At 37.8% G+C, this 22,782-nt stretch overlaps 1 protein-coding gene across 1 annotated transcript in view; it reads left to right on the top strand.

Moving 5' to 3' along the window:
- Nucleotides 1–22,782, top strand: part of LOC122803852 (cysteine-rich protein 2-like) — a 415,299-nt gene that overhangs the window by 363,478 nt on the left and 29,039 nt on the right. The window lies entirely within an intron of this gene.

A 22,782-nucleotide genomic window follows, 5' to 3' on the forward strand; every position in this document is an offset into this window, starting at 1 on the left:
TCAGAACTAATTTTGTGAACCATATGCTAACCTAGGAGTAGTGTCATGGTTAATTTTGTTCATCTGTGTTTGCCTGCCTTGTAGGATTCGAAGTAAGTCGCTTTACCAGACAGTGGTTTTGGGTTGCTCCCGATAAGAAGTGTTTGTGCTTAGAAAGTTTACCTGGTCAATAACTTTTAACTGAAAAGTAAAAATTAGTTATAAGCAATATTGTATTTCTGATCTTGACTTATTACAGATATAGAAGGTATGAATGAGGGTTTACATCTTACTTTTTGGGAAACTGGTTATATACAAAGATGTGGACTGTTCGGAAATAGGAACTTGTCACTCGTCTGAAGAGATTCTTTCTGAATGCTGTTTGGTTAAATACTAATGGCTGAAAATGACTTTTGCTAATTATTCAGATTGCACTTTTCCCCAGGAATCTTTGCACTTCTGCAAAGAGTAAAAAAAATGTTTTCTTTTCATGGAAAGTGGTTTACAACCATTAATTTCTGACAGAACAGCATTCAGAAAGGATGTTTTCCTAATGTACGAAATCATAATTTCTTGAAGTGATCAAGGTATTGGATTTCTACCACTAAATGGAAAAGTTCTTGTATTCAAAACATCTATTTTATTTTCAGCTGCTATCTGTGTTTCATGCTCTGTGATCATGTAGAAGACGACATTAAGTAGCTTGCCTTGAATGCTCTGCCTATCAAGGGCATCCACATTTAAATAGGTCTGCTTTTGTATAGTGTTACACTGAGAGAAAAATATCTTTAAAGTGACAAAGAGATGGCTGTTTAGTTAAAGGTAGAAACAAGTTCACAGTCCTTCAGAGAGTAGGAGAGAAAAAGATGCATAGTCAAAGAGCATATTGAAGTAACTGTTGTTTTAAACTTCATAACCTTTCGCTCCAGTGCCTGTCTGAAGTTTCCACTTCTCCTATTTCTCTCCGGCAGCATGAATGCAGAGTGCAGATGCAAACAGCTTTTCTTTTACATTCCTCTATTCTGTATTGTGGTTGTGTGCAAAATATGATAAGGCACAAGTTATTTAGGTGTTGGAGAGAACAAAATCCTGCAAGATTTGATTGGAGTGAAAGCAGTATCTGCCCTTTTATAAAACAAACACACACACACACACACACACACACACACACACACACACACACACACACACACACACACACACACACACACACACACACACACACACAGACACTCTCTGTGCACTTGTATCTTAATGCAGGGTCTGCAGTACAGGCTATATAAACTGGGAGAGCAATTGATGATCCAGGGAATAATGGGTAAGAATGCAAGGAAAGCTGATTGGACCATAGAAATGATAATCAATATACAAAAAAGTGCAGCAAGCTTGATTGTGGAGCAGAGAACCATGAGTGGAATGTTGCACTGATAGAGGCATTGCTGGATAGTTGTACAAAGGAAAAGTACCTGTATTTGTCACTTATAAGAGGGAACAAACAAGTATGCTTTGTATAGGAACAAGGAAAGCGTGGACAAACAGATAAGCATGTAATTAAGACAACCTTCTTTAAAAGTGTATTGTTCACATCCCATTAGTGCAGGCCATTGGCTGTGTCGCAGCCAAAGGATTGTGTACATTTTGGCAGCCACAAGGGGAGGAAAGGGTGTGCATGCCTAATGGAATGATACAGCATAAAGTGACATATAATCATAGGCCTGTAAGGTAAAAGCTTTGAAGACATGCCCCAGGTACATATAATATTTATTTTATAGAATGTAGTTGTTTGATACCAGCCTTTGGGCACTTAGCATGAATAATGTCTTGGCATGCAGGAGGCCTTACTATTAAGAAACTAGATGGGTAAGCGGTGTCTGACTGGGTGTGGCTGGGCCATTTACTAAATGAAACTTCTCTTCCTTTGAAATTCACATTTATTGAAAATCACATTCATTTCAAATGCATCTGGCCTTGTGCCCCAAACTATTTTCAAGCCATGGAACACCTGCACACATTTTTAGGGTCATGCTCAAATGCATATGCTCTTTGATTCACCTTTCTGACTGTTTTACATTCCTTGTTTGTTCATAGATAGGTACTAGGCTATCGGCCCTGGGGCTTATACAAGCCTAGCCAAAGTGTACCCTGGCTTGCGCCACCCAGAAAATATTTCCCTGTGCCCCTTTCAAGCAGAGCCACAGAGGTGATCCCCAGGGTGAATTTCCTATTTCCCATCCAATCATCAAGGTTTTTCTTTGAGTGCTAATGAGGAGCTTTGTTTGATGTACATAGGTAGTTTGTTCCAGAGTATAGGAAGTCTCTGGGACAGGAATCTATCCCTCCAGCATTGTGGTGACCAGGTTTAGATCCCTAGAGCATGTAGCTCGGAGGGATTGGGTTTTCTTTAAGTGGAGCATGTCCAACAGCTTTGAGTTTGACATAGCTTTGTATGTTAGGCAGAGATCACCTCTAAGTAGGCGATATGCGACAGAGTACAACTGGACTTTTTGGAGACAGTCTGCTTAGGGCATCTGTTTGAGGCTGGTAATTCTCTTTGTGAGGTATTTCTGTGGCCTTTCCAGTTGATGCAGGTGTCTTGTGAGGTACATACCAAAAGGGGCATTGTACTCTGTAATAGGTCTAATGAGTGACGTGTAGAGGGGAACAATGACCTCTTTTTTCCTAGATGAAAAATCTTTTGTGATGAGGTGTGCCACGTAAAAGGATTTCCTGACTACTGTGGCGATATGATTATCAAAGGAGAGGCTACTGTCCACCTAAGTAACTACCACCTATGTGGTAGCTCATGGGTACAGAGTTTTTACCAAAGGGGATGACCATGCACTTTTTGGCATTGAGCTTAAGGCCATGGCTTTGACACCAGGCATCTGTCTCAGTGAGACCCTTTTGCAGGATGTCCACATCTTTAGGAGTTTCAATTATGGCTCCCAGTTTGCAGTCTGCGAACTTCATTAGCCAAAGACCTTCTGTTTTGGCCTGTACTTCAGAAAAGTAGATACCAAACAGGAGAGGACCCAGGACTGAACCCTGTGGTACTCCACTTGTCACTGGTCTGAAGTCAGATTTGGACTCTGCAACTTTCACAGTGTGGGTTCTGTCAGTGAGCCAAGTGTGGGTTCTGTCAGTGAGCCAGTTGGTAACCCATCTTGTGACATAGGGATTTGTACCTAGTTTAGTGAGTTTATCTATGATTCCAGAGTGGGGGATGGTGTCAAAAGCCTTGGCGAGATCTAGATAGGCTGTGTGAACCACCTTTCCCTCATCTACGGCTTTGGTGACTGCTTCAAAGAAGTCATTCAGGTTTAGAAGACATGAACTGCCTTTTGCAAACCCAAACTGGGTGGGGTCCAGAGTTTGGAGATTTCCTGTGTCTTTGTTTATACGTTCCATGATGATACGTTCCATGGCTTTGCAGACTTGGCTCGTTAGGCTAATGGGGCGGTACTTCCCGGGGTCTGTGGTGGTTCCCCCTTTGTCGGGTGGGATAACTGTTGCTGTGTGCCATTCCATGGGCACAAAGCCTGAGGTGAAGCTATGATTGAACATGGTGCTTAGGTGGGGTGCCAGGTCATTCTGTAATTCATGTAGAACGCAGCCTGGGATGTTGTTGGGTGCCATGGATACTGTGTTCTTGGCTTTGGAGAGTGTGGTTTTAACCTGTTAGCTATTACAGGAACTTTGCATTCTTCCAGTATAGTGATGGGCGCTTTAGGGAGTGGGGGGGGGGGGGTAAAGTTAGCACTGAACCTATCTACCAGGAAATTGGCAATATCTGTTGGTTCTGTATATTTAGTGCCATTGTGCTGTAACTCGGAGCAGATCTGAGTGTTGCCATTGAGATTCTTGACATAGCTGTAGAATGTTTTGTGGTTGTCTTTAGAATCCGTGGCGATTTTGTTTTCATAGCTAGCTTTGGAGGATTTTATGTGGCATCTCAGCTTCTTACTGAGGTTGACCAGGGAGTTCTTCCAGTCATGGGATTTTAATCTTCTTTGCAACAGTTTCTTTCTTCTGTTGTAGAGTTTGTTTATGGCAGGGGACCACCAGATTGTCTTCCTATTTTTTGAAGATAGAATCTTAGTTCTATTAGGGATAGCGCGTTCCATGCACTCGTTTAAGTGCTTATAAAGTGCATTTGTGTAGGATTCCACAGTTGCACCTCTATTGTCCATCTGCATGGGAGTCATGAAATTTGCCACTTCTGTCTTAAGAAGCGTGAAGTCGGCTTTGGAGAAAATTTTTTTTGGTGGTTTCCCTAATGGGGGCTGGATGTGTATGTCTAGGCTGATTACCTTGTGGTCGGATCCGACTAGCGAGGGATTGACATCTGGTGTGGAACATCGGTCGCCCATGTTAGTAATGACCAGGTCTAGGCTATTGCTACCCCTGGTGGGGGTGTGGATAAGCTAATCCAAGGCATTGGAATTTATGTATTCCAGAAAACGTTGAGCAAAAGAGTTGGTACATGAGTAGTTTCCCCATTTAATTGTATGGTAGTTGAAATCGCCCATTGTTAGGTGTTGGGCTGTACCCTAATATTTTCCAGAGTATCAAGGAATGAGGAGTGGGAATCCTGGGGCATGGTAGGGGATCTGTAGCAAGCTACAACTTGGATTGTGGTCGTGCCCAGAGTAAGTTGCACTTGGATAATCTCAGATGCATTATGCTGAGCAAACCAGCCTGGAGGTGTGGGTATGCCTAATAAAAATGGACACGCCACCACCTTTAGTGTTTCGGTCCAGGTTAGGTGGACAAAAGGTGATATGAGTTATAACCTGGTAATGCAGGGGTGCTTTCTGGAGCCTTAAACCAAGTCTCAGTTACTGCACAGATATCAATGTTCTCCATTTTTAGGAGCGCCTCAAGAGAGTGCATTTTGAGGTTTAGACTTCTAGCATTGAGTAACATTATCCTCAGATTTCGCATGTTTGTGTCTGTCATGTTGATCATGTTGTCATTTGTACCTTGCCTAAAAAAGGCACTATAGGGGTGGCAAGGGCCTTAGCCAGTAATCTAAATCCCAGGGGCGACAAGTGCAGACCATCTCTGGCAAAGCATCGTGGTTTGTCGATCATGTCATCCCAGGCAGATAGATACTGGATCCCCTTTGAATGACACCAGAAGCTTAGCCAATTGTTGAAGTCAGTCATTTTGTCCTTATGCTCTGGTATCATTCTGGGTGAAGGCAGGATGCTACTCAAGGCTATGGTCATACCTGCCTGGTTCACATGGTCCGAGAGCTCTTCTATGTCTCTTTTCATGTAGTACAGAGAGGTACGTTTCAAGTTATTCACTCCAACATGAAAAATGACAGAGTCATATTTGTACCTATTGTGGAGTGACTTGAGTGCATTCATTATGTGGCAGATCCTGGCACCCGACAGGCAGCTGACCGTAATTTTCTCCTTGTTCAGTCTGGTGAGTGGGACATCAGTGTGCCTGACTATAGAGTCACCTATGACTAAGATGTTTGGTGCGTTGTCTTGCCTTGGAGGCTGTTTTTGGGTGGCACACTGGTGTTGTGAGCTATGTGTTGCTCGGATTGCTATTGGTGTTTGTGTTTCAGCTTTAGAGGTCCTCGTTGCTTGGGTAGGTTAATGTTAAGGGCCTCCCCATATGTGGGTTTCCTGTTGCTATTGTGTGGGTGTTGATGGGTGTGGGTTTTGTAGGGCTATGTGTTGCTTGATGTGTGGTGCAGATGTTTACTTTCTCCTCTTGACTGTCTAGCACAGTCTTGGTTGGCGAGAGCTTTGCTTCCAGTTTGGCTATGTACTTGCATCTCTCGCAGGTTGTAGTGTTTGGTAGGAGGAGAGGGTTGTTTGTGTACATGAGGCAGTTGCTGAATTACCCCAATATGCCCAAATTCACCAGGTGAACAGGAGAAATCACCGGAAGCTGACACTGGGACATGCCTGGTTAGGTGCTTTTTAGCAAAGTGCAAGAGCTGTTTTTCCTTACCTTGGCAAGGTACTTTGCAATTTTAGGTAGTTTAATGCCAACGGTTAATTCACCTATTGACAGGGAGGATTTTAGTGCTTGTACTAGTTTACGGATTCTTAGTACTTTTTAGCAGTTCTAGTGCAAGTGCTAGTCACAGGGATTAAGGTTTTAGTGCTACTTTTGAAAAGAACAGCAGTTCTAAGGGAAAATTTGAAGCGCAGACTTTCTGGCGCCGGGAATAGTTTAACCCTAGCCCCGTGGCACTGCACGATGTGCAAACATGGGTTTTTAACTCAAAAACTTGAAAGGGATAGGAATTAGCCCAAAACAGCCAATAAAGGTAATTTTTTTCAGAGCTGGAGACACTCCTCTTGTGGCAGATAGGCTGCTCTAGTGCTTATCCCTCTCACTGATAAGCAGAAAGACTTCCCACTGGCACAATGAAGGTCTGGACACTCAGAAAATACACTAAAGTCCTGAAACTAGCAGATCTGGGATCCAGATTATTCTAGTATAAGAAAAGGTGAGAAAACAGCAGTACAGAGAATATTTTGGGGTTTTTTTTTGGAGTTTAAGCAGTAAACAGCAGTTTAAACAGTAGCAATGCACAGAAAAGGCAGTTGCACTTGAGTGGGATGCCTACAGAATCAAATGCAGTTTAAAATGTACTACTTTAAGCAAAAAGAAGTGCACACACAGTAAAAACGATTTTAAACTAGAACGCAGCAATAAACAGCAGTAAAACGACTTTTTAAAGCGCGATTAAGCAAAAACAGCTAAGAGAAAGCCAAAAAAGTACTTTAATCAGTAAAAAGTCTCTCCTTGTTTCTGACGCTGTGGTAGTCTGCAGGACGCTCAAACAGGCTCCGCGGAGCTAAAACAAGCGTAAACACAGGTTTTTAACTCAGAAACTTGAAAGGGATAGGAATTAGTCCAAAACAGCCAATAAGGTAACTTTTCAGAGCTGGAGACACTCCTCTTGTGGCAGATAGGTGGCTCTAGTGCTTACCCCTCTCACTGATAAGCAGAAAGACCTCACACTGGCACACTGAAGGTCTGGACACTTGGAAAATACACTGAAGTCCTGAAACCAGCAGATCTGGGATCTGGACTATTCTAGTATAGGAAAGGGCAGGAAAACAGCAGTACGGAGAATTGTTTTGCATTATATTTCTTGTTTTTTGTTTGAGTGCATTTTAAATTTGTAATTTTGAACTTTTTTTCCAGCAAGCAGTGAAACAAAATGTATGAACCAATAATGACAAAAGTACCTTTTTCAGAACATTTAAACTGTAAAAGGCCACTCAAACTGTCATCATTATGATTCACCAATATCTCTAGTAAACAATTACAACCACTTTACTGTGGCCATTTTTATCACAATCAGACATGTGACTTGTACACAGTCGATAAAGTATTCCAGTTTGGTTCATAGAAATGCATGCTAGTCCTGAAAAAAACAGACTAGTGACTTTTGAACTTTATCAGCTCAGTAGGGTAAGTCAATTTTTCCAGAGACATCCCCCAAATCCTGCAATAATAGCTACATTGTTGACAATATCCTTCTCCGATGTTTGTGTTAAAATAAAATAACAACAATAACAGTGACCAAAGTGACATATTTCAACATGGAGCTAAATAATTCACCAGCATCTGGGTCTTCTCGTTCTTTTGCTCTGCTGGGTCTAGCTAATGAGAGGCACTGGAACTGTTGCATGCTATGCCAAGGAGGAAATCCTCTTTAAGAGTAGGACATGTTTTAGTCGGAAAAATTGGCTCCCTATTGAAATGTTAGAATTCAAAATTCCAAGTGTTGATATACAGAAATAAAAGACCAAAAACACAGAAAAAGACCAAATATTGAATTTTCCAACTTAAGTCAGATGTATATAGACACACAGACACACAGGCACAGTAACCCTGCAAAGTCAGATTAAAGACAGTTTAAAATGACTAAATAAGACCATAAGATACTTACATCCACAGAGAGCTCCTACCCCCATCAGCAGTTATAGGTACTTTGTTCACTGTGTACACCCTTATTGTTAAGAAAAAAATTACAAATAATTGTTTGTAGCTTTGGATGAACCATATGAAGTTGTATAAAGTTCACTAGTGTTGTGCTATAAGATCTGGCCATGTGTAGCACAGTTTAAACAGAAAAATATTTATAACAGCTTTAAGAAATATATTATCATGATAACATATGGTAAGTCAGTATGTGCAATCACTGCAGAAGTAAAAATCATCTGAATAATTCCACATCAAAGAGAACTATTACTGATTCATTTCATTGCTTCATCTACAGATGCAGTGCCTACTGCCCTTGAAGAATAAATTGCCAGTGTTGCATTAAAAATGTGTTCTGGTGATATTGTTATAACATTTCCTTAACCACATCAGCTATGCAATAGTAAATGACTGGCAAACAACAACAGGTTCATAGTCAGTAGGCATGCAGTCCTGGATACCATTAAGGAGCCTAACTCAAATTCCCAGTTGCTCCAAAGCATTGTTTGATGTCACACAGTAGGCAAGGTGGAAAATTTCAAACCCTGTACCCTTCCCACAAGAAGCAGCTCATTAGCAAATCAGAGCTGAAGTCATTTATACCAACTGCAAGACTAACACTTTTCACCTAAATGCAGAAATCTTTTACACTCCATTCTTTTTTAAAACAATTGTATTGATTTTAAAGAAGTAAATATAAACAATTACATGTTCTTTTAACATAAGGATATTTACAATGTTCACATAAACCTTCACATAACAATGTTTAACAAATAAAGTGAAATTACTAAAACTATATACAAAGACATCCATTGAATATCATTAAGTTGCCTAGTATTTGATTATTTCATATATATAACACGTAGAGAGGTTGAAATTTGATTTATATGATATCATTGTCAATCTCTTTTCAACAAATTCTGTAGATTAACCCATATATGCTAGTTATAAGTTTTTCTAGATGTCATAGTTGCAATCTGCAATTGACAAACTTCCATTAGAATTTTCTTAAAATCATTATAGGAAGGAGGGAATTCAGATAATCCAGTTTCTTGTTATAGTTTTCCTGGCCACTGCTATTATTGCCCAAAGTATGGAATGTTTAACGTTTTTTACACAACCAATGGTGTATTGAAGAGTACTAATGATTTGGTCAAAATAAAATTATCTGTGAATATTGCTTGTAGGAGTTCTTTAATGTTTTCCCAAAATACACTTAAAGCAGGGCAGTCATAAAATATATGGTTCCAGTCAATGTTTGTGTTAGGCTTACATCTGTTGCAAATATTTAGTTTACCATTAATTTTGTTCATTAGTTGAGGAGTGTAGAAAGATCTATATAAAAATCTCCAGGAATATATTTTCCATTTAAGTGAAAGTGTTGTTTTCCCTGCAGATTCTAATATATTTGTTTTATCTAGATCCCTTGGAAGTGTGTTATTAATTGTATAAAAATGGTTCCAGAAATTAGCAGGACAATATGTTTCTTCTCTGATAAGTCTGTATATAAATGCCATGTTGTCTGAATAAGTTTGTTTATGTTGAATAACCAAATTAAAGAAATCTAGCAGTATGCTAATGACCTGTTTATTATCAGAAGTGATCGGGTTCATCTTATTTTGTAAGAATAGTCTGAGGGATTGTATGTTAAGCCATAGGGAGTTGTCTAACTGATAGTCACTTATTATCTGATCTACATCCTTCACTCTATCATCTGTAATAAGTTGAAACCAATACAAAAGACCCTTTTGTTTAAGCAAGGTAATTTTATCTATATCTGAGGATTGTAAGGATTCTTGAGTAAAGTCTATTGGAAAAATTGTAAAAAGAAGTTCCTTGGACTTAGTGTGTTTAAGTATAAAATTTCTAAAATTTATTAGTATGTTGTATAAGAAGCTAAATTAATGTTTGGGTATGCTGTGTAACATGAAATAATCTTTAAGTGTACATAATATTGGGTTATTTATAAATTCTAATTTGTATGGCTGTGGTTTCGATATTAATAGCATAGCTGAGGATTCCCAGAATATTTTCCATTTGGCCTGATATGGTGTATCTAAAGTTGTGCTATGGACCTAATAATAGCTGCATTGGAATAAAGGTTCAAATCAGGAAAGGCTATTCCCCCTTTGTTCCAACTTTGAAGGTGATGTTTAAGTGCTATTCTAGGTTTCCTGAGAAACCAAAAAAACTTTAATAACAGAGAATTGATCTTATTAATGAAAACTTTACTGGGAAGTATTAAAATAGATTGTATAATATAGAGAATTTTAGGAAGGATTATCATTTTAATGATAGTTAACCTTTCCTCAGTTGTAAATATAACTATTCCATTTTGTTAATAAAGTTTGAATATTTACATAACATCTATTATAATTTAGTTTTGTGATTTAATTTAATATCTTTAGCAAGAATGATGCCTACATATGTAATTTGATCTGTGATATATTTGTTAGTGTCTTTAATGTTTCTCTTATTATTGTTTAAATAGATAGGTAGAATCTTAGTTTTATTATCATTGAATGTCAGTCCAGATATAAATTGAAATGTGTTGACAGCTTCAAATAAGGCTGTTATGGAGGAATTATCTCCTTTAGTAGTGATGAGCACATCATCAACAAATAACTGAATTTTAGAAGTTATTTTATCACTAATTTCCAAACCTTCTATGTTTTTATTTCCTTGTATTTCATTAGCCCATAGTTCCATTATGAGAGTAAACAATAAGGGAGATAAGGGACAGCCTTGTTTTGTTCCTTTAGTGATGGGTATTTGAGTCGATGTGTATGATCCAATTTTGATATAAGCCAGAGTGCCTTTATAAAGATGTAACAGTAAATTAATACAATTATCTGAAAAGTTTAAACATTGTAATAATATGAATAGATAATCCCAATGTATTGAATCGAATGCTGAGTTAATGTCAAGACTAACCAGAGACGAGTTTTTTTTTCTTTCTGTGTGAATAATCAATTAAAATAAGAGACAATTTGATGTTATCATATGTACTTCTATTAGTTACAAAACCTGTTTGGTCATCATTAATTAACTGGGGTAAGAATTTTTTTTAGTCTATCAGCATAGATGTTCATAAACATTTTGTAATCAATATTTAAAAGAGTTATGGGCCTATATGACGTACATAATTTAGGGTCCTGACTAGATTTAAGAATGGGCGAAATGAAAGTATATTTCCAGGATGGGGGCAAAATAATGTCATTCTGTGCTTTATGGAATACATTATGTAGTAAAGAAATAGCCGTTTTAGGCATGATTTTATACAATTCAGGTATGATGCCATCATTGCCTGGTGCTTTGTTCTGTTTAAGTTTGTTAATTTGAGTTTGTATGTCCGGTAAAGATATCTGTTTATCTATGATTTCTGACTGTTGTTTGAGTGTGACATACAGGTTTTTTTTTAATGTATTGTTTTATCTAATGGTTGAATGATCTGAGATGTTTGATTTATCATGTGAAAATGTCTAACTTAATCAATTATGTCATGTATATTATAAACCCTTTTTCTTTTTTCTAGACAAATATATTTCTTTAATATGATTATGTTTGTTGATTCTTTTTGTTTTATTTGCAAGATTAGTTAAATGTTTTGGGTTTATTGAATAGGCTAGGAATTTAAATTTCTCTAAGGAAATCATATTCTTATGATGTAAGATTGCACTATATTCTTGCTTAGTTTTATTTATTTCATCTCTAATAGTTTTAGATGCGGACTTGTCATTAATTTTAAGATGTAATCTATCTAATTTGTCTTGTATTTTTTTTTTTTAAGTCTTAGTCCCAGGACTTCCTTTTGTTATAATACCATTTATTTATTTGTCCGTATAAGTAAGCTTTTAATGCATCCCATACATAAATGTCATGAGAGTTGGATGTTTGATTGAATTTTATAAAATTTTGTGTTTCTTCTTCAAAAAATGTTTGAAATTCTTTTAATTGAGTTATATATGCAGGTATTCTTCTTATATGAGTCATTGGGGTGTCATTTAAATAAAGCACAAATATAATTGTATTATGATCTGAAATAGGGCAAGACACAATCTTGGTGTTTTTTAAATCATTTATTATTTGTGTGGATATGATTACCCTATCTGTTCTAGAATATGATTTGAATCTATTAGAATATAATGTAAATTGAGGTGAGCTCAGGTCTGTGTAGTCATGAATATCTTTTAGATGATATGTATCCATGAATTGTATTAGTAGTTTAGCTTGTGAGGATATTTTCCTTTTTCCTGAAGTGCTAGAGTCCTTTTCATTTAAAACACAGTTAAAATCCCCTGCCATAATAATATTACCCTCAGATTGAGATACAATTTGGTTCAGTTGTTGTTTAATAGTGCTGGTTCCAATATCCAGTAACCAATAATGGTTTACTAAAGTGAAAATTTTTGTATTTATTTTAATTGTCACCAAGCACAACATCCCTTTATCGTCTTGATAAGATGTAATAATTCTAGGTAAAGGGAGAGTTTTATTCCCGAGAATTGCTGCTCCTCTTTTCTTTTTAGAATGTTCAGAACTGGCAATGACTATATATTTATTAATATTTAAAAAGTTAATATTTTCTTTTAAAAGATGTGTTTCTTGTAGAAATATTATGTTTGATTTGTGTATATTTAAGTATTTAAGTAAACTTCCTCTTTTAATAGGGTTATTCAGACCATTTATGTTGATTGATAAACCTTTTAGTGAAGTCATAATATCTCTATAAATGAGTAAGAAATTCTTGTGATTTGTGTGTTATCTTGATTGTTTTATATAATCCTCTACAAAATATTTATGTAAATTATAGTCTTTGTCTGTTACCATATGATATACTGTATGTGTTATACAATTCTTGCAACTTATAATTATATGCATTTGAATTAAGAAGGATGTCAGGAAGAACTTATTAAAAAGATTGAATGTAGTGTAAATGTGATAAAAAAAAATGGGGTAGCTACCCGCCTGGAGTTATAAACTCCTTGTCCCAGTGACATCTGTCACTCAGATCAAACCCCTACCCAGCATCAGCAAAAAACAGTCTCCACTGTATATAAATGTGAGATAGGTAAAATAATAACTCTATATATATTTACATATTCATTAAAACAAGTCAAACAGATCTATAATCAGTGTAACTCATCTGATATTACTTGTAACAAAATGTCATTTGGAATAAACCTCTAACTGTAACAACTAAACATAACCTTCACTATATATGAATGTTAAACATACAAAATATTAACTCTATATATGATTGCATATTCATTAACACAGGTAAGGCATAGTTATAATCAGTGTAACTCATCAAGTATTGCTTAAACCATTTCGTCATTTAGAACTGACCTTTAAACAACAGCAAGAGAACATATATTCTTTGTATATAAAAATTAAACGGATTAAATAATAACTTCATATGTGATTATATGTTCCTTAAAACTGGTCTGAAATCTATGAAAGCAGCATTCTAATATAGAAGCCTGTCAACTGAAGTTACTACTAGCCATTTAACACATATGCTATATGTTGGTGTAATATTTAAAACAAATCAATATGAGTATCATTAGAGTGAAAGGTCAGGTGACACCTTAAGCACATGATAGAAAATGCCATCATGCATTAAGTGAGCTTATTTTAACCCATATTATTTTCTGTCTAGTTATCAGCCTCTGAATGGAAAATCAATTGTAATTTGTAATAAGATTCGTTTATCCTGTTAAGTAAGACACAACATTATAAATAACATGGGATACATTAATTTAAAAGAAAAAAAAATGCACACTTACTTTCCCCCTTTTTTCCTTCCCCTTCAGTTTACCATAAACATAAATAAAAAAAAAAGATAATTGAAGATTTCTTTCTTGAGAATCAGACTGAGTCTAAATGGTGTAGTCAGCAAGTTTAAAATACATTTTAAAGTAAATGCAACATTTCCCAGCATGTCTGATGCTTTTTCAATGAAATTACATGTACTGACTTCCTGGTTGAGCAGGTCGACTAGCTCGGACGTCATCAAAATGCGTCGCAAAGTTGTGGAGTTCATTCGAGAATGCAGAGAAGATTTTTAGTGAAAATAAGGTAGTTCATGAAGAAATAAGCTCGTGGACATCAAGCTCGAGCTTCACAAAGTCTCTGGAAGATGTTTTTTCATCATTTTGAGTAAAAAAATAAACGCCAAAAATAACACACATGTAACTGTATTTAAAATTTATAGGGAAAGATCATATGAGTAACATCTGCATGCTTCCCATAGTCTGCTCACACATGCACAGCTAGTTTGAACTGTTCTTTACATATTAACAGCACCACTGAACTCCACATGTAGCAGAAAGTATTTTAAATAAATCACATAGCCTTATTAATCCATTTTATATTCACATGACAGAAAAGAAAAAAAAAGTGTATTTATACCTGTAAAGGAGTTCACTTATGAATCATATAAAAATGTTGAGACTGTCAAATCATATTATCCCCACATGAATTCAATATATATATACAAGTTTATAAAAAAAAAAAAAAGTGTTCAGTATGAATTACAGAGAATGATAACTGAATCTATGGTGAGTTCTTATTTACTACTAACTATGTAGGTTTAATTGATCTGACTGTAAATAGTTTAAAAAAATTAGAGATTATAAAGGGAATTTAGAATGTTTATATATGGGAAGTACTTATTTTACTGTCACAGTGGCACCATTTGCTTACCCTTCACTCTTAAGATATCTTTATAACAATACCCGTAACTATATATTTACCATTAGTATACACTTTTACCTCAGTATAAGTAAAAATGAAATTATGTGTATACTTAAGGTCATGTGTGAAAGGCATGAAAAAAGGAAACAGCAGGCTTACCTTGTAAGTGAAAAAATCAACATATAATTAACACAGTGACAATGTTTCCAGAAACATAACAAACTGCAAACATAGATATTTAAGTCACTTGTTTCTTAGTCCTTTTTGTTTCTCCGAAGTCTTCCAAGTGGGATTAGAAGCCAATCTCTTAAGCGTGGGATTGTCCCATTCCATCTCTTCTATTTTTTCCAAGGTCTTATGGACTTTTACATAGTTCAGAGCTGATTCTAAGTCTTCAAACATTTTGGGACCTTCCGATGAGAATATATTCAGCTTCACAGGGAACAAAAGGTGTGTTTTCACCTGTGCTTTCTTCAGTTCTTTTATCAAAGGTAAGAATATTTTTCTTTTTGCTATAACTGCTGATGAATAATCATTGTCAAAACATATCGTAGCTTCATTTAATTTAATTGATGACTTGGACCAGGCGGTTTTTAACACTAATTCCTTGTCTGAGGATGAGAGGAATTTGGCAATGATCGATCTAGGTTGCTTTTTGTTAGCAGTATTTACTGTGGCAAGGGAATAATGTGCCCTCTCAATACCAAAGGACATAGCTTCAGTAAGATCAAGAGTCTTAGGTAACCAAGTATTGAGAAAGTTAATCATGTTGTTCTCTTCTGTGCCTTCTGGTAGTCCAAATATTCTTAGGTTGTTGCGTTTGGATCTGTTTTCTAGATCATCTAACTTATTTTGTAGAGAAGTATCTTGTTTGAGTAAGAATTCCACATTGTTTTCATTGTCAATAATTCTCCCATTCATATTGGTCAGAGCTTCTCTTCAATACCTGTTATCTGTGATTTTTGTTGTAACAAGTCTTGGTGAAGTAAATCCATTTGTTTGGTAGCTTTTTCCTTGAAATTATCTATTTTCATATCCAGCTTATCAATTTTTGTAGTAAGATCCTGTATATTTGTTATCAGTCTGAATCTCTCTTTTGAGGCTGGAATCTTGGTTGCTGGATTTAGTGAAGCTTCTTTCAGATGAGGAGAAATTATCCAGGAATAATTTGACAAGAAAATCTGCCTTTTTTTTGTTTTTAACTAGATATTATTGTAGATGAAGTTAAGTTCTTTCAAATCATATATAAAGGTATTTTCAGTTTTTAGTCTGAAGGCAGAATTCCTGTCAGAATAATATTTCTTTAGTGGAGCTGTTGAAATCTGCTGCTACTCGGAGCCCATCTTGGCCATGCACCTCCTCTACACACCATTCTTGAAGAAAATGGTACCACAGTAATATGGAATAGTGACTAATAAGGGTTGCTGAAAATCAGACAGTTCTGATCATCCTAGCAAGTAATGCAGACTGTATGACCTGACAGATGTCAACCTGTTTGCAGTTCCTGGAGGCTGTAAAGAAGGTACTACAAACATATATTACTAAAATGCAACATGTTTAAACTATATTATAAAATCCTGGCCTATTAATAATGAATTAACTGTTTAGTACAATGCATAAAGCAAAACAATTAAAGATAATATAAATGCTGCAGCAGCTTTGGTTCAACAACCCCAAAGTCATACAAAATTCTGAAATATTACCACATATAGCATAAACATTTTTTTTTGGGGGGGGGCTTACATGCTTGCAGGTCACCTACATCTAATTTTTGATCTCCCTATGTCTTCTCTGTCATTAAGAATAGTTATCCCCTCTGATATCCCTCAGTACAGGTCTGACCTACTTGAATGGCTAATAATGATGTATTGTTGCAGAGTATACACCTCTATAAACAACAGAGCCAGATCATGTACAAATGGGGCCCTGTGCAGGGTAATGAATCAGGCCTCCACCAGCCATTCTGATATCCACTTGGCTGCCTCTCCTCAGTTATCATAAGCACTGCTAAACTGCATCAGTGTACATACTGTTTTCTTCCTTACTTTTGCAATTATCACAGTGATTTGGTTTCTTTCACTTTTATTTCAAATTTTACAGAAAAACACTGGCAGCCATTTTCTAAACAAAGCACTCTTATTAAAAACAGATTAGGTATGAGATCGTTTACTGAAACTCACATTTAATGAAAAATTAATCTGGCAACCCATTAAACTACAAAAGAACTGCTGAGATCTATACTCGAATAGCATATAGTGAAGTCATAATTACTGTCTGCGAAGGGCTCACAAATTCAAAAGACAAATGTGTAATGCATTTTCTAATAGCCTGGGACAGCCCACTGGGAACAAGTGTCTCTTTTTGGGAGCAGCCCTTGAGGACTGTCTGGTGATATAACTTACCAGAGTCGCATAAAAGAAAAATGAAGGCTGAGGGAAGCAATCCATGTCCTACAGGAAGCAGCACTTTAATAGATCATAGCCTTACTCATGTATAATAGGTGTCTCATCTATAAACTGTTGTAGCCCAAACAGTGCATTTTTACACCTGTGTGCCTGCAAAAAAAATAATAAAATAAGCCTTGTATTCATAGTTAAAATATTAACATTACACTCAGACATTACATAGAAAACAATGGAAACTGTGGGAATAGTACACACGGAATAATGTTTTGGAGGAGGAGGAATGAGGTTTAAGGAATGTAGGAATTGAGCAATTTATGTAATGTTGGATTGATGATAATTGTATAAAAGAATATATGTGATGTCTAATGTTTGTAACTTTGAACATGTTAACATTTTCTGTTATGTAAATGTACGTTTAACTGTGAACATGTTAACATTTTCTGTTATGTAAATGTACGTTTGCCTGTTAAGTGATAATTCAACAAAGGTGCTTAAAAAACACTACTAGACTTTATGCTGTCTGGTTAAGTGACTTACTGGGCATAAATATGAGGCAAAATCAAAGATTCTCAGCAAAACTGGAGACAGATGAGAGCAGACTACTCTAGATCACTTAGTTTCCATAACAGGTTTTGCATCAACATGTAGCTTTGAACCACAAAAACTAAGAAACTCTAAAGCTGACTGACTGTAATTGTCAGTGATATACCAAAAAGAAAAACAATTACTGGAGGTCTGCAGTTGGCGTGTGTATTAAGCCTCTTGCCTCCTGTACCAAAGGTACAGGGTTTGAACCTGTATGACTCTGAGCATATCACTTAACTAGACAGTACTGTCTAAATGGGGCATTTTGCACACCCACACGCAAACAGACATATGAACACACATGCATGTTAAGGTGCATCTTTCAGCCATTCTTTCAGTTTCCTGAACTTTGGCATGGAGCACACACACATTCAAATTCTAGTACACTCTTCTTCACATACCCTTAATGCATTCACCTGTATCTGTCTGTCATTCAGCTTGTTCTCCCTGCCTAAACACATTCAGTGAATCTCCTGCTTACCTGTTAAAGTGCCTCTCTCTGAAACACATTTACATGTTGAAGTGCATCTCTCTGCCATTCCTGTTTGGCTTGTTTAAAACATATTCACTAAATCTCTCAAGCTAACTTTGCTTCTTAATGCTGAAAATAAATACATTACTGTTTGGCACTTCATGCTGTGGCTGAAAGAAATCAGTCATTGCAGAGTTGTACAATTCACCAATGTCCTGGACTTGTCAGTCATTTGCTCTGCTGGGTCCAGCCAATTAGCATGAGATTGGAAATGTTGCATGGCATGCCAAGGAGAAAATTCTCTTTTTAAAAGCAGGACATGTTTTAGGAAGAAAGATCTTCTCCCTTTTGAATTGTTGGCACTTGAAATACAGAAACTTTTTTTTTTTTGGGGGGTGGGGGTTGTGTACCAACTCTGAGACTGCCACACCTCAGAGAAAAGGAAATATTCTGAGAAGTAGCATCTCAGACTTGGCATGCATAGGTCCAATCTTTTAGCCATTCAGTGTCCATATTTTGACCACAACGTGCCTACTGTTGTAAGGAAAGCGTTCAACTTAGCTCACTTGATTAGTAAAGGCATCACCTTGAGAGCAAAAGAAGTTATAACCCCTTTATAGTCAGCACTTATCCAGCCCATAATTGAGTACAACTCCCCATTTGGCAAGTACCATACTAAGCATCTACAGTAAATAGAGAGGCCTCAGATTTCTAACAAAGAAGATCAAGGGCCTCCAGCATGTGCCTTACATGGACCGACTAAATTCACAGTCACTATACTCCGTATTGTATAGACTTCTTAGGGGAGACTTTTGCCTGGCCTGCAGAGCAGCCTAAACCTAATGAGCTTACTTCATATCCATAAATTAAATAGTCTAGGACTACCCATTCCATGGACTGAAATATGGCCTGCAACTTAAATAGGACATGCTGGAGGGACAGATTTATCTCCCAGAGACTGCCACATCTTTGAAACAGATGAAGCAGAGCACCTTTATGACACTGTTCCAGAGGAACCTGGACGAGTGGATGGGACACCATAAATTCTTACCGGGGATAGCACCCACAACCATCATGGATATGGGCAGTCATCAGTAAATGTAATCTAGGGTATTGACCAGTACTTCTACAGTATTACATTGGGTTGAAACAGCTAGGCTTAAAATTATTTCCGGGTCGATAGCCTAGTAATCTCCTCTGATCTTATGACTCACTCTAGCAGGTCATTGCATCTCAAATGGTTACCAGGAAAATTTCTTTTAATTGATTTTTTTGCTTGGCTGAGCCCACCAGCCAGCACTGGACCCCAGGCACTACTTAGGTTACCTTGTGCTGGATCTGGCCCTGACGGTATTAAGTATAAATGATTTTGGTGTGTGTGTGTGTGTGTGTGTGTGTGTGTGTGTGTGTGTGTGTGTCCATCTTTACATGTTTATATACATATAAAATATATAACTATTTCTCTCTCTGGATGTCTGATAATGACAACTTGCACAGAAGATTCATTACATGCACGCTGTTCTTTAACACTTTGGTATTAACTGTGGGATCTGGTTACATGGTTCTTGCTAGCTTCCAATGTTAGAAACGCTTCATTATGTAACATGGAAGTAGCTATTCAGCACAGTATTGTTAAAAAGTACCCTATAAACAGATTGCTCTGAACTACATTCTGTCAGTGTTTAACCATATGGCACTGCGCAGTTCTGGATGCTGTACCTTCTGTGGAGGTTTTCTTCCAAGGCCACCTCTGAAAAAGGTGTATGCTCATTTGTACAGCACAGAGTCAACAAAACAAATAACATACAGAAGTATGTTTAATAATTAATTCTGTTTTAGCTTAGAAATACAAATGCAGAGTTTACTTTGTAAGATATGATGTTCTTCGTGTTTCACTGTTGCAGTCATCACACTTGGGTTATCTGCCTGCAGGTAGCCCTTAGTCGGCCCGAATACCAGAGTCTTAGTATTTCTGCGTCGGATGCTGTTTCTTCTTCCATGATATCAGGTCGTCAGGGGTATAAAAACAGGCAGCCGACACCATTACATCAGTTTTTCTTGCTGAGGAGAAGCCCGAAGCAGAAGCAGTTTGCAAGTGCCGGTCGGCCGCTACCTTTTTGTTTTTCGAGTTGATAATCCTGAAGTCTTCTAAATCTAAGTTACCCCATTGGGGAACCTTTTTTTTTTTCTTGGTCTAACTGATGTCAGAAAAAGTTAACAATTGTCTTGCCTGTGGAAAGCAAATACCTCACAGAGATTTTCATTCTTACTGCATCACCTGTTTAGGCCAAGACCACGACATCCCTCACTGTCGGTTATGTGCCTTAACGCCCAGACCATTCATCATCGGGCTATTTTTGTTGCTAAATTCCTTTGCTCTTGATCTCCATATTCCGAAATGGCTTTGGTAAGCCATCCAACTACCGATCTTTTGAAAAAACATAAGGATACAGACAGAGACATACAGCATAGGTCCAAAACTGCCGACGATGCTTCTGTTAAGCTAGTCCCCAGTCTGCCGGTACTCAGTGAGGCGCCTTTGCAGCCCCTGATGCCCACTTCTATGGATTCGCAGGCCTGTGCTGAGACCCATTCAGAGTCCAGTATGCCGTGAGATGCTTCTTCGACTATGGAATCAGTGGATGTCTCTGCCTTGGATGGGTCCAGAGCCGCTGTGCAGGCACCGGCTTCTGAGGGTGCTTTCTGACCTACCGATGTTCGAATCAAACTGACAGCTTCTTTTTTAGACAAAACTATTGAGTTTCTTAGGCCCAGAGTATGCACTACACCTAGAAAACAGATGACCAAAGCACATGCTCAGGCCCCCATGCCACAAAAAACAAATGCTTAGAATGGCTGAAGACCTTATAATGCTAATTAGGGAAAGCCAGCCTTCCCCTGCTAAGAGACAAATAATTCAGTTGCCTTCAGATTCTACAGACCAGGAGTCCAATGACGCTGACCTTTCTGATTATCAGGACTTGCCCTTATCAACCTATGAGGATTCAGATGCAGAGGAATCCATTCCCTCTGCCTCCCCTCCAGAGGATTTCTCTTTTGGGGAAACCTTGCATACTATGAGAGCATTTCCTTGGGAATGCCAAGACTATCCTCAGTCCAAAAAAAGACTCAAGAGAATTTTTAGAGCTACCTCAGCACAGGCCTTTAGCTATTCCCCCTGTCCTGGATGTCATGGATGATTTCATGGAATCCAGTCTTGCTCCAGACACCTTACCTCCGGCCCCTAGGAAACCTGACCGGTACTACTGAGTACCTGATTCCCACAAGTTACTTTTCAAGAATCCTACTGCTGATCCAGAGATAATTTCCCAGGGCCCTAAAGGTATTGAGGCTACTACAGCCAAAAAGTCTACCCCTTCGGACAGGGATTCCAGAGCTTTAGACAGGTGGGGTAAGAAGGTATATACCTCTGCAACTCTTGCTACCAGGGCATTGAATTGCCAGTTTCACATGCTGAAGTACCAGCAGCATATTATGGAACTCATTAAACAAAAAATGTTAATATTCCCAGATTGTGCAGAAAATAAAGATTTGCAAGAGCTTATCAAGTTATTAAGCATACTTTGCAGTGTGGTTTTGATGTCCTAGAAGCATCTTGCAGGGTTGCAGTTGCTGGCTCTGTACTGAGAAGATATGCTTAGCTGAAGGAGTAGACCTTGCAAGATCATGTCAAATCCAAATTACTAGATGCTATTTTAAATAAGGATGTTTTGTTTGGCACCAAAGCAGAAGAAGTTCTTAAAAAGATGGAAAAAAAGTTAAATCTATGCAAACTGTTAAAGAATTCTTACAAGTGCAACCACCTTGATTCAGTAGGCATTGCCCATCAAAACACTAGTCCTTTCCAGCCCCCTCCAGGCCTTCCCAAATAAGACCCAGGGGAAACAGACCACCCAGACTACAGTCTCAGGGTATGCAGAGATCTAAGCAATGGAGTGCGCCAACCCCTAAAACAGGGAGTGGTAAGCCATCTCCCTATGGGAAAAGTTCATAATGACTTCTCAACTCTACTTCCCAGCCCTGCCCAATTGCTTGTGCCCCTAGGAGGAAAACTTGCCCTTCACGCAAAAAGCTGGATGTCCATCACTCAGGACCGATGGGTCCTCGACACTGTATCCCAGGGGTGCAAATTCTATTTCCATTCACTGCCAACCCCAAGTGGGTTTCCAGACCTTCCTCCAAACCAGTGGGCAGAGGCTCAAAACCAAGTTCTTTCCCTGCTCAACATCAGAGCTATTCAGCCAGTTCCAGTAGAACAAAGGGGTCAGGGTTTCTACATCAGACTATTCCTGGTACCCAGGAAAGAGGGTTCTTGGTGCCCAATCCTGGATCTTTCAATTCTCAACACCTTCCTGGTGGTCCCAAAATTCAAGATGCTTACCTTGCAACAGCTTCTCCCTATGCTAGCCAAGGATGCCTGGTTAGTCACCCTAGACTTAAAAAAGCTTATCTGCAAATCCCCATCAGGGAATCATGCAGGAAATATCTATGTTTCAGAGCAGGATCTATGCATTATCAGTTCTCTGCACTTCCCTTTGGCTTATCTACTGTGCCCAGGGTATTCACAAAATGCCTGGCTCCAGCCATTGCATACTGCAGGCAGAGAAATATCCAAATTTACCCATACTTGGATGACTGCCTGATTCAGGTGGA

This window comes from Protopterus annectens, chromosome 6.part0 (assembly GCF_019279795.1).
Source record: "Protopterus annectens isolate FY-2018-M chromosome 6.part0, PAN1.0, whole genome shotgun sequence".
Lineage (NCBI taxonomy): Eukaryota > Metazoa > Chordata > Ceratodontiformes > Protopteridae > Protopterus > Protopterus annectens.